Below are 12,646 nucleotides of genomic sequence, written 5' to 3'. Positions count from 1 at the left end.
CCACCACCCTCTGAGTACGACCCTTCAGCCAGTCTGCAATCCATCTGACTGTGTAGGCATCAATGCCACAGTCGCCGAATTTCTTAATGAGGATGGGGTGGGAGACGGTGTCGAAGGCCTTGCTGAAGTCCAGAAAGACTGTGTCCACGGCAACACCTGCATCCAGTGCTTTTGTAACCTGATCATAAAAGGCAATCAGGTTGGTCTGACATGACCTGCCCCTAATGAAACCATGCTGGTTGCCCTTGAGCATCATCTCTGAGGCCAGCCCATCGCAGATGTGCTCTGTGATGATCTTCTCAAACAGTTTCCCTAGGATTGAGGTAAGACTGATGGGCCTATAGTTGCCTGGGTCCTCCCTCCTCCCTTTTTTAAAGATGGGGACCATGCTGGCTATCTTCTAATCATCTGGCACCTGGCCCGAGCACCATGAGCGCTCGTAAAGCCATGCCAAGGGCCCTGCAATAACCCCAGCTAGCTCCCTCAGCACCCTTGGGTGGAGAGTATCTGGACCCGCTGATTTTTTTTGAACATGTATGCATACTATATCTTACCCTAAAATGCTAACATTTTTTCAGACAAGAACTTGTCCAAAAGATTTTTCTTGCAAGCAACCACTTCATTATTTCCCTTTTTTCTGAAAGCTAACATATAAACAGACAACAGAGCTCCTTTCAGCCTAGGATAATTATATGAATAATCTGGTTTCATCTTGCATCAAAAGCAGACCAATAACTGTGCTGTAACAACAAACACAACCTACATAAGTAAAAGTTTTTTTTAATTACTCTTATGATTATAAAAGGTAAAGGTAAATCACAACTTCTGGTCTCTGACACATGGGAATTATATCCACTCATTCTATAATGTTTATTAGAATTTAGGATGTAAAAATGCACACTATATTATTTTTACATTGCCTGTCTTGTTGGATTTTTTTCACTCTATTTCTTTTTATCTAAACTGCTTTTTTTGTTTCACTTAAGGAAGAGCCAGGATATCATGCCTTTAAAATGTCAAGTTGGAGCAGTTACAGCTAAGTAACCTAAGAGTTGCATGTTTGTATTGGATTTCACAAACTCAGGTGTAGTTTGAACATATGTGAAATAACTTTACTTGTGAGGAGCAATGACAACCTATCTGAGACCCAATATTCTCTGACAATTACATTCTCAGGATTGTGGCAGGTTTAAATTACATCTACCTAGACCTGGAAATTTTACAGTCAATACAAAGATGGAGGAAGCAGCAACTGTTTCTCTTCCTACCTTTACATGTGTCAAAACTAAAGGCTAAATCTAGCTTGTTTGCCATACCTTGGGGAAAATCCCCATGAAATGTGAACAAAAGAGGAATATCAGCAAATCTAGACCTCTCTGAAACTTGATGGGATACAGGTTTGCACTTAAAAAAAAAAAAATCCTTAAAGTTTTACTGGATACAGTTACGGGAATAACAGCATCTTTTCTCTGCAAATGTAGGGAATTGTGCTGACTTCTGTAGTAACACATAATATTATTAATTATCCCTTTTAAACAGGATAAAATCAAATTCTTAACTAATTAGATGTCCATAATTAAATACAGATGGAATAGGTCACATTGTTATAACCAGTATATATGGCTTTCCTCTGGAAAGCTTAGAAAAATGGTAACAATGGAAATGGTTTGAGACTGTATTTGGTAATTTGTAATCAACTCTCCATGGTATTGTTAGGCCTAATTAACAGCTGGAAAGCATTTTGAGATCTTTGGGTGAAAGTTGTTGTAGAAATGCTAAGTATTGTTGTTATCTTTTCAGATAATGCAGTTACGTAGAAGAAGTACTTCTATTTTGATGTTTCAAACAGGACTCAGTTGCTGAAGAGCAGACTCTAACAAATTAGAATTGTCATTTCTGCAGTACGAGTTTGAAAGTGTTTATTTGAGGATTATGAATGTAATTTCTTAAGTGAGTAAACGGAAGATTTAAGTAGTGTTTGGAAGATCCACATTAATGAACTTTAAATCCTCCATCTGCAGATAAGCAGATGTGCTTATTTAGGAAATTGATTTATGCACAGTTTATGAATTATGACATTATGAAACTCCCATAACTAGAATTCAGCCTGGACAGAATCTGTCTTGCTCTAAGATAAGTGCTTTTCATGCACTGGTCAAATGCTGAAATTTAGTATTCAAAGGTGGCTTTGAAAAGGGTCTGTTACCATATGCCATGATGGAAAAACATCACCTTGCACATAAATACAATCTCTACTAAATAACTGATGATTTTCTATCAAAAAGAGGCTGCAGGATAGCTTATCATATGGGAGTGTACTCATGTCAGTAACCTTCAGGATCTTCTCAGCTGGTCAAGTGAACCATCTAGGCACAAGAATATTTATCTATGATGATATTGTCTATGGTTTTATCTATGCATCACTGCCTAAGCCAAGAAATTTACCCACATTGATCAATATCAGAGCTGTCTGGGCTCTCTGTCTATTTATATGAAGAACCAACTGTGTATCAAGACAGTTAAAAAGCAAATGAATTTCTTCAATCTCAGGAAACATGAGGCCAACATTCCCCAAGATGGGTACCACTTGCTCAATGCTGGAATTCACTCAACCTTGGAGTGATAGTCAATCACACACTCCTTCAAGGCACATGCAGAAAAGAAAAAAGGCAAAATTACTGCCCAGAACAACATGCTCATGGAGTAAGTATCACTCAAAGTGAGGAGCCAACCCAGCAACACTAAACAAGCATTACACTTGCACTTTGCTATTCACTCATACTTAGCTATTCAGCAGCCAAATGTAGGTAAAAATTGCCTTACACAAAAAATCTGGATCCTCTGATGAATAGCAGCTGCCCTTACATTACAGGATGTTCAACACCAACATTAGGAAACAGCTTGCGTGTTGCAATTGTTCCAGTAGACATAAAATGGTCAGAAGCAAAACAGAAGGATCGCAACAGGTTGCAGAAACCAGACATCCACTATGTGGTCACACTGCAACTATCAACCACCTGAAAGTAAAAAAAAAATATTCTAGCTACAGAAGTACCATTTCAAAAAAAATCACTAATGTCTATACACTTGGATATGTAGCACACAGCTTAACACACTTAATGAGGACATCAGAATGTGCATAGCCATTGCTGAACATCATAAGCAATCCCTCACAGTTGAGAATGATCACTCCCACAAGTTAAATGAAGAGTTGTAGATTAGTCTGTTGATAGCTAAGGCTGACCCTAGAGCTGCAGACTCTCTGTTACACACTACAGTGGTGGTTAAAGGGATGCTCAGACCATGAGTTTCTTAGTTTTGCTGCTTCTCCTTCCACTTCTATCACTTTTCTGCTTCCAAGGTAAGACAGTTTTCCTCAAAGTAAGATATACCTTCTCTTGCAAGGTGTCACATCATGTAGCATTGTCCCAGGCTAGTTTTCCCCAATTTGTGATGTCAATGCCACATTTCTTAATGTTCATCTTGAGGGTGTCTTGGACCAACAGACAATATTTCCTATGCCTCCCAGGTGTCCTTTGTCCTTGGCTGAGTTGGGAGTATAGCAGTTGTTTTGGTAAACCTACTTCAGGCATGCACACCCAATGCCCTGTCCACCACAGCTGATGTTGAATGATCAATGCTTCCATACTGGTGGTGCTAGCATTGGTGAGGAAGCTGGCACTTGTTCTGTGAACCTCCCACTTTATGCCAAAGATCTCCTGCAGGTAGTGCTTGTGAAAGTGTTCTGGGATTTTCAGGTGGTTCCTGTAGGTCACCCAAGCTTCACAGGCATACAAAAGTGTTGGGATCATCACAGCCTTATATAGTAGGAGCTTTGTTTTAGTCCTGATGTTGTGATCAGTGAACATATGATTGTTCAGCCTTCCAAAGGCAAAGCTGGCACATCGGATCATATACTGGATTTCCTCATTGATGTTGACTTTCTTTGAGAGATGGCCGAGGTATGCAAAGCGTTCAACATTCTCCAGCTCCTGTCCATCAATGAGGATCTTTGCCAGGGGACTTAAGTAGCCTGGAGCAGGCTGGTGAAGCACCTTTGTTTTTCTGATGTAAAGGGTCAGTCCCAGGCACTGAGGGAAACAGTTAAGGGCTGTTTGTAGTTCCTCCTCGGTATGTGCAATGACAGCACAATCATCAGCGTACTGAAATTCCCCAGTTGAGGCTTAAGTAATTTTGGCATAGAGGTGGGAGAGATTGAAAAGGTTTCCATCCACCCTGTACTTGATACCAATGCCATGTGGCAGACAATTATGGATGAGCATCTTGATGACCACAAGAAAGATGCAAAACAGAATAGGTACACTTTATTGCCCATCGTGATGCCAGTTCAAATGGCAAAGGGCTCTAAAGAAGAGCCACTGCATAGGATGGAGGCAGTCACATGGTTATGAAGGAGTCTTAGGACAGTGATAAATTTCGCTGAGCAGCCATACTTTGATGAGACTTCCATAGAGCCTCACAGTTAAGAGAGCCAAAGGCATTGGTTGAATTGATAAAAGCCATATACAGTTCCTGGTGTTGTTCTTGGCATATATCCTGGATCTCCCAGGCCACAAAAATCATATCCATAGTGTCTCTTGATGATCTCAAGCCATGCTGAGACTCAGGATTTCAACGGTGAGAGGGAGCAGTCAGTTCAGTAGAATTAAAGTGAGGATCTTCCCAGCAATGGAAAGGAGGGAGATAGCTTGATAGTTTCCAGAGTCATAGTTATGTCCCTTTTTAAAAATGGTGACAATACTGGCATTCCTTAGGTCAGTGGGTATTTCCTCTGTGTTCCAGATTTTAAGAAATAGTGCTTGGAGCTTGTTGGTCATAGTTTCCTCACCAACTTTGATGGCATCATATCATCATATGCACATCTCTAGGTCAACCAATCTTTCTGCAGCAATGGGAGGGTGTTCTCAGCAATGCATACCATGTACATTACTGAACACCCTCCCATTGATGCAGAAAGACTGGTTGATCTAGAAATACATAAATGGTCTCTGACAGTTGTCTTATCTTTGACAAGACTCAGCAAGTCAAAAGGCAATATGTAGAAATAGACTGATTCCAGTAATCCAGATGTAAGTGGCTGCAGTAAAACACAGATTGTGGAACAGCTGTTGGTCTTCTGTTGGTTTGTTGATGTGGAGGAAATGTGCACTGTAAAAGACCCTGCCAGGTCTACAAAGTGGGCCACGTAAAGTGCCAAAGAATAGAAAAATCTATATACCTGTGGTGCCAAGAGATAAGATGATGATAGGGAATGCCTTACTGACTGTGGAAATCACCATTTGTTTTCAGGACTATGAAAGGTAAGAAAATCATGAACCAGGAATAATGCAGTTTCATGAAATGGATGGCTTTCTCCATTGTAAGGACGGTGCCATGGAAGAACGAACTAGCTGGAGTCCAGCAAAAGCTGATCCAGCCATGCTTATTTGAAAATGCTTAGTTTGGAAGATGGAAATCATTAAGGAGTGGAACAAAAACATTGGATTTTAAAAGACACAAACCTTGAAAGATAATGGAGTAACTGGGAGATGTTTCAGAACTCAGAAAGCTTGGTCAGGAGAGAGGGGCATGCTTTTGTAGAGAAGTTTTTGCTTAGCTGTGTGGCCAGCTAAAGAGTCGCAGAGAAAATTCATACCACTCAGCATTTATAAAACAACTAATTTACAGCTCCCTGAAATCAACAGAACAGTCATCTGAGGAAGGAGGAGCCAAAGAAAGAAAGAAAGACAGGTAGATAGACTAGCTCCCTCCACAATTTGTAGGAGAAGCGGCATGGAGAAGGAAATCCTGAACTTCTTAAAGAATTCTGAATTAATCCCAAATACTTCTCAGGTGTAGCGGGAGAATTGATCTGGGTTGGGTTGGTTTTTTTTTTAGAGGGGGGGTCGGGGTTCTGTATTAATTACTTCTTGGACTTGGACCATTTGGTTTTGTTATAAGTGTTATGAAAAGACTAGAGATCCTGTATACCCCTCTTGTGCCTCTTTCTTTAAAGGGAAACCTAATTACACCGTCTATTCCTTTCTACACTGTTTACAAGAAATATTCCTACTGAGCATCATAAAATAAAGCATTTAGAGCAGTATTTAGAAAGCATTTAGAGCAAAGGAACAGAAATCACACTATATATACAAGAAAAGGAAGAAAACAGTACCCTGATGCTAAATTATTACAGATAAGAAAACCATTCTCTTGAGTACTCCAAACCATCATAGGATCCAGGCATTTTGGAAGCCAGAGAATCTTACCAGTTACTCAGTTCCACAAATCACTTCCTCCATTTCACTGAGGCTCTACTGCAGTTAGAAACAAGACAAGTCACAATTTTTCCTGTGATGTGCAAAGGTAAAGCAACTAGTCTTTGTATTTAAAGGAAAACAACACATAGATTCAATGTAATTGACCGTGATTTAATATGCAAACTAACTAAACATTTTTGCCTTTACTACAATCTTTTTCATCAAAGGTATGTTACACTGTTTGATCTTTACTATGGCAGGGCCTGAGCCAAAGCTAACCAATCTGTGGGAGACTTTCTTTAAACTTCGGTAGTTTTTGGATCTGAGCACCATTAAATCATTAGTGGGTCAGTCCGAGCAGGAATTAATTGGGCATCCTTCTATAGACATGTTTGTGTCCAAGAGGAATATTAGCTGCTTCTCTTTCATTCCATTTCTTGACCCCCTCTGCTGTGAGCATAAAAGAATATTGACAAAATAACAACTGTAATATATTTCAAATTTAGTTCAATAAAATGGGGGTAATTATCCATAACATTGCATGTGAGGAATTAAAAAAAAATAGTTTTAAGAAAATAGGATATCATAATTTGATTTTATGTTTGCATTTGATCATAGGAGGACAGACTTTCAAACCTTGGGGTACTGGTATTGAAACAAATATTTCGGTAATTGGTTTTCTGATCAGTAATCACAATTCAATCCGTTCTTTCCAATTTGCTGTTTTAAATTCTAATCCCTGTAAAATGGGTTTATATTTGCATTCATTTCCTTAATAGTTTTAAACTCATGACTGTTAATGCTTCTTGTGTATTGAGATCACTGACTGGGTATATCATATCCCCAGTTGCTAGCTGGAGGAAGAGGAGAGCAGTTGCACCAATCAAGCAACACCATCTGTGGGAAAGACACAGAGAAAATTCATGCCAGTCAACAGGTAAGAAATACAAACATTCATAAAACAACTGAGCCAAAGTTCTTGGAAACTAGGTAGAATGCATGCAATGACTTTATGGACATTTTCATATATGCTTTAAAAACACCTGGGAAATGTATGGGACAAATGTAGGCACCTCTAGGCTTAAGTGGCACCTGATTAAGAATATATAGCAGCCATGAAGTATCTAAGCATTTAGGCTAGAATCTAGAACTAAACTTCCTAAGGTTACATTGAAAATCCCATTAGTCCCGTCATCAATCATCATCCTTAAAACAAGATCCTTTCTTCATCATATCAACTAATAATCATAAAAATAAACTAACATAATTAATAGTAGTATTACTATTAATCTGGAATGTGTCAACATGAAGACAAAGAACATTGAGACAAACAACCGGGAGGGGATTGCTGAGATCAAAGCACTTGGAAACATTTTATTAAGCATGGAATAAAGGCTTTTGAGGAAAGAAGAGCCCAACACAGAAGAAATGTCAGGAAGAATTCTGCACCACATTCAGGACTGTTAAGTGCAGAAGGGACTGTCATTTAAGAATATGGCCACATTTGCAGATGGTCAATGAGCTGATGCTTCACTTGGCACAAATCTATTGTCTCCTGAGACAGACAGGCAATAGGCTTCTGTCATGCAAAACAGCCAGTGACCAAACAAATAACCACAGTGAAATTAAAAGAAAGTAAAGTTAGGGATTGTGGAGTGGGCACTAATTTAGTATTATGACTGTAAGGCAGGGGGATTTTAAGAGTACAAATAGACAGGCAGTTGGAGAAAGGTTGGAAGGCTAACAGCACCTTGTCATACATCCACAGATGCATCACGAGCAGGTCCAAGGAGGTGACCTCCCCCTCTATGCGGCACTGGTCAGGCCGCAGTTGGAGTACTGCGTCCAGTTCTGGGTGCTGCACTGCAGGAGGGATGCGGACAACATCGAGAGACTCCAGAGGAGGGCCACTCGCATGATCGGGGGCAGCAAGGCAGGCCCTACGAAGAGAGGCTATGGGACCTGAACCTGATCAGCCTTCACAAGAGAAGACTGAGAGGGGATCTGGTAGCCATCTACAAACTGGCCAAGGGGGACCAGCAGGCTATGGGGGAGTCCATGTTCCCCCGAGCACTACTGGGAGTAACGAGGAACAACAGCCATAAGTTGACTGAGAGTAGATTCAGGCTAGATATCAGGAGGTGCTACTTCACAGTCAGGGCAGCTAGGATCTGGAACCAACTTCCAAGGGAAGTGGTGCTGGCTCCTACCCTGGGGGTCTTCAAAAAGAGTCAGACAATTACCTAGCCGGGGTCATTTGACCCCACTACTCTTTCCTGCCCATGGCAGGGGGTCGGACTTGATGATCTGCTCAGGTCCCTTCTGACCCTACCTACTATGAAACTATGAAATGTGTTTAGATTGTCATTAGCTTCTTTTTCACATATGGAGAATGTGCTACTTTGACAGATTTTATCCAGGTAATAAGATAGAAGATAGAAACAAAAGAACATATATCCAAATCCTTTCTCCCAAACTCCACAATCCTAAGGGGCAAAACAAAAACCACTTCTTATGGTGTGAATATCTTGTCTTGTCTATGCAGGCAAGTTGGAGGCATAATTATATTGCTATAAAAATATTGCTACTGTCATGCTGGCTTAACTCTTCAAAGGAGTTACAAGCTCTTTTCTACTCTGTCAAGGAGTATATTTATCTATAGCAAATATAGTTGGATGTTCTAGTGAACAAGCTAGGGGAGAGAAAGTGTTCTTAAGATATATACTGCTGCAGGTGGTACACAGAGTCCTTTCATTAACCTGCTTCAAAGCCATTCCTGATTTCCTAGGTCATCACTGGCACTGTACTCTCATGTCTATCACCTACCACTGGTATCAGTAAGGCTTTGGTGGCATATCCCATGGCTTTGTGCTGCAGTAAACTGAGCTCCTGGATTTTTCTCAGTGCACTGTGGAAGACTTTATCTGTTCTTGTGGGCTCAGAGGAATTTGAGGAGACTGGATAGGCACCTGGCTGGGGTCTTATGACCCCTCCCACCCCCAGTGCTCCTTCCTGCCCATGGCAGGGGGTCGGACTAGATGATCTGACTAGGTCCCTTCCGACTCATTGATTCTATGATTCTATGAATTATTTGGGGGGGATTATGGGGAGTTACTAGAAGACTCTCATCACACAAGGAAGTTAGCCTGCATCTTCATATTTGAATGAGCAACTGACCAGCCTCAGTGAAAACAGGATGTGTGATGAATTTCATGCTCTAGCCAAGCCATCTAGCCTGGATTGATAACACCACTGGACCTGAATGAATGGAAAGGGAATGGTTTGTGCAACACAGAACTGAGAGTCTGGTCTCTGCAGGGAAGACATGATCAAATTATGGAATAAGAGCACAACTATAACAGGATAACTGTGTCCAGTAAAATTGGCCATGCAGACATGTAGTTGAAAACCTCTATAGAAGCTGGTGCTAATGGAGAACATGAAATCCTGGCCCCACTTAGGCAATGGCAAAGGTCTTATTGACTTCAATAAGTAGGGGACTTTACCTAATATGTGAAATTTGTTTTAAACCTAGAATTTTTTGTTTGCAAAGCATAGGTGAGCTTTGGGGATATTTCTGTATGTAGGAGGAGACAAGAAAGGAGGAAAAAACATGATAATTAACGATACACTGCAGCAAATATGCATATTCTCATTTCCATAGCCCATCTGTTAAATTATTACTAATACTAGCAAAGAGCCTGTCAAGAATAATGGGTGAGCAGCAGGGACAGAGCACCACCACCAACTGCCCCACACTGCTGTCACTCTGCATTCGGCTGCATACAACTCCCAGGCACCTCCTGTGTGTGTGTGGGGGGGGCATGGCCATAGGGTGCCGTGCAGGAGGGCATGCCCACCCCACAGTCATGTGCTGCAGCTGGCAGGCACTGCCTACACCCCCCTGTCCGCTCCCCTTGCAGCACCCTATGGCTACATGCGCCGCCCCCCGCCATGCCGGCAGGAGGACCCAAGCAGCACCGGCCGGCTGTAGTACGTGGCCACAGGGCAGGGCATACCCCTCACACCCTCTCCCCTCATGGCACCTTGTGGCGGCATGCCCTGCCCCACCACACAGCCATGTGCCATGCCCCACCCACCCCACAGTCACAGGCCATGCATCTGCATGGTCAGTCCCCACAGTGGGGAGTACAGCCCGGCCCTCCACCTCCACCTGTCCATGTGTCTGTCCTAAGGCTCTGGGCTGTGCATGTGCAGTTGCATTACAGACAGACAGACAGAAGTGGTAAGGCTTTTATTATATCAGAATTTAACAAATACTTCCAAAGAGAAGTCATTCCCCTTCTCCAAGATGACAGCCACACAGTCCTTTAATATCTCATGTCTCTCAAATGAAAATTAATTTTAATATCATGCCTTATTCAGCCTTTTCTTGTTATTTATATAGAGTTAGGAGTCATTTATAACAGAGATCAGAACTGGGCTTTAAGGCTGATGGTTTCCATAACCAGATTGTCTAAGTTTCAAATGCCTTCACCTAACTCCTCTATATTAATTTTCATCAGATCCATTTTTGTAGTATTAGTCTTCCATGAATAGGATTCCCCCTTTTTTTCACAACAGACAGAGCAATATTTAGTACTTGCCATGATGTCTACGGAGTATTCAAAAGCAACCATTTGTGAAAGAATTAGCAAATATATTTGAACTCTTGAATTATTTTTTTACTTTTGAAATGTCAGAGACAAAACTTCCCAAAATCCAATGCTTTACCCACACGGGACCAAGAAAACAGCAGACAATACTAGGGAGAGGATCAACCTGTTCCTGGTTACTAAGACCTAGCAAGAAGGAAGATTCCAGAGCACAAAAATCAGCAAGCCCAACTGAAATAAGGAAAGGGCACCAACACCACATAGGGGTGAATAATTAAAAAAAAAAAGGGGGATTTTTGCTTAAGCTGACCAGTGCCTCAAGGCTGAACCTGTTGATCCAAAGTTTTGCTTTGGGTCTGTTTGTGCTAAGAACAGAAGGGAAGAAGCTGAGATGGTATAGCATTGGAGCAAATGGTTTCCATCAGCAACTAATAAAACCATCACGTAAGATTATGTTAAGACTAGAACCATTCATTCTTGATAACTTTTTTTTTTGCCTCCTTTCTCCTCTTCTGTCTACTGTGTTCTTCCCTTCCTTTTACAAACCTACATTGTTATCATATTTTTTTTCAAAATTGTTTGCACTTCTGTTTACTATCTTTTAGTCCAATCTCTTTGTAATTTATGTAATCCATTTATCTAACAATGCCTCATTACATTGGTTTTCAAGAATCAATAAAAACGTAATGGAGATAACACTGTGTCAAATCTTGCTCACTTTATTCTCAGAAATCTCCTATCAACTCCAGTGAGACATCAATAGGAGTGTCAGATTCATTTGATAAGTTTCACCAACCCTTCTTTCCCATTTACTCCATTTCTGTTTTACTACTTCCTGCATCATAGTAATGGCAAGCAGAATAAATCAATAATGGCTTAATATAAAGTGAGAGCATTCCCCTACCACTAGCCTCACTGAAAACTGAATGGAGAAGAGCTTGGAAACAGAAATAAAATAAAATATCATGAGTTGTAAAAATGATTTTGTATGAATTTAGCCTTACTCAAACTTATTCAAAGTTCAGATAACACATACATAATGAAAAAATTTTTGTGGAAGAAAAGCCCTGTTTCTGGTGGGGCTGCTCCCTGTCCTTTAGTGGATCACAACATTCCCGGGTCCCTGAGAATGCTATGGTCTAAAAGCTGACAACCCTTGGTAAGTTGGTAAAAGACACCTTGGTCTCCTGCCCCATTCCTCTCTCTCTTCTCCCAGAGATAGGGTGGAGAAATTAAGGGATAGGTGTGATGAGATCTAAACATTAGGCCTATGCGAAGCAGCAAGTATTCCATTTGGAGTATCAGATTCAGCTGATTTGAAGGGACAGTGATTCAGTTCAGTGATTTGAATCACTGTCCCTATTCAATTCAGCTGAATCGGATCCAAAGATTCAGCACCGCTTTGGAGATTCAGCAATAGACTAAACAGGTAGCAGTCCTTACCACGCTGCACAGGATACAGCTGCCTCCAGCTGGTAAGTCTGTTGTGGTGGGCAGTGGGGAGGGGGGGGAGGGATGTGGAGAGAGGTGCAGATCAATGTACCCACAGTGAAGGAAGGATTGGGGCTGGGGCTGGGGCTGAGACCTGAGCTGGGGTAAGTGCTGCCCGGGGTGGGGGTGGGGCCACTCGCACTGCTGCATGCCACTCGTCTGGGAGCTGCTCATGTGTTGACTTGTCCAGCAGCTCTCACCACTGCTCCCGCAACCTTCCTCAGCCCCAATTCCTCCCTCACTGTGGGGGCATTGATCTGCCCCTGCTACGCCCCTCCC

Source organism: Gavialis gangeticus, unplaced genomic scaffold (assembly GCF_001723915.1).
Source record: "Gavialis gangeticus isolate Ggan-Ray unplaced genomic scaffold, GavGan_comp1, whole genome shotgun sequence".
Classification (NCBI taxonomy): Eukaryota; Metazoa; Chordata; order Crocodylia; family Gavialidae; genus Gavialis; species Gavialis gangeticus.
Note: the sequence above shows the minus strand (reverse complement) of the source record.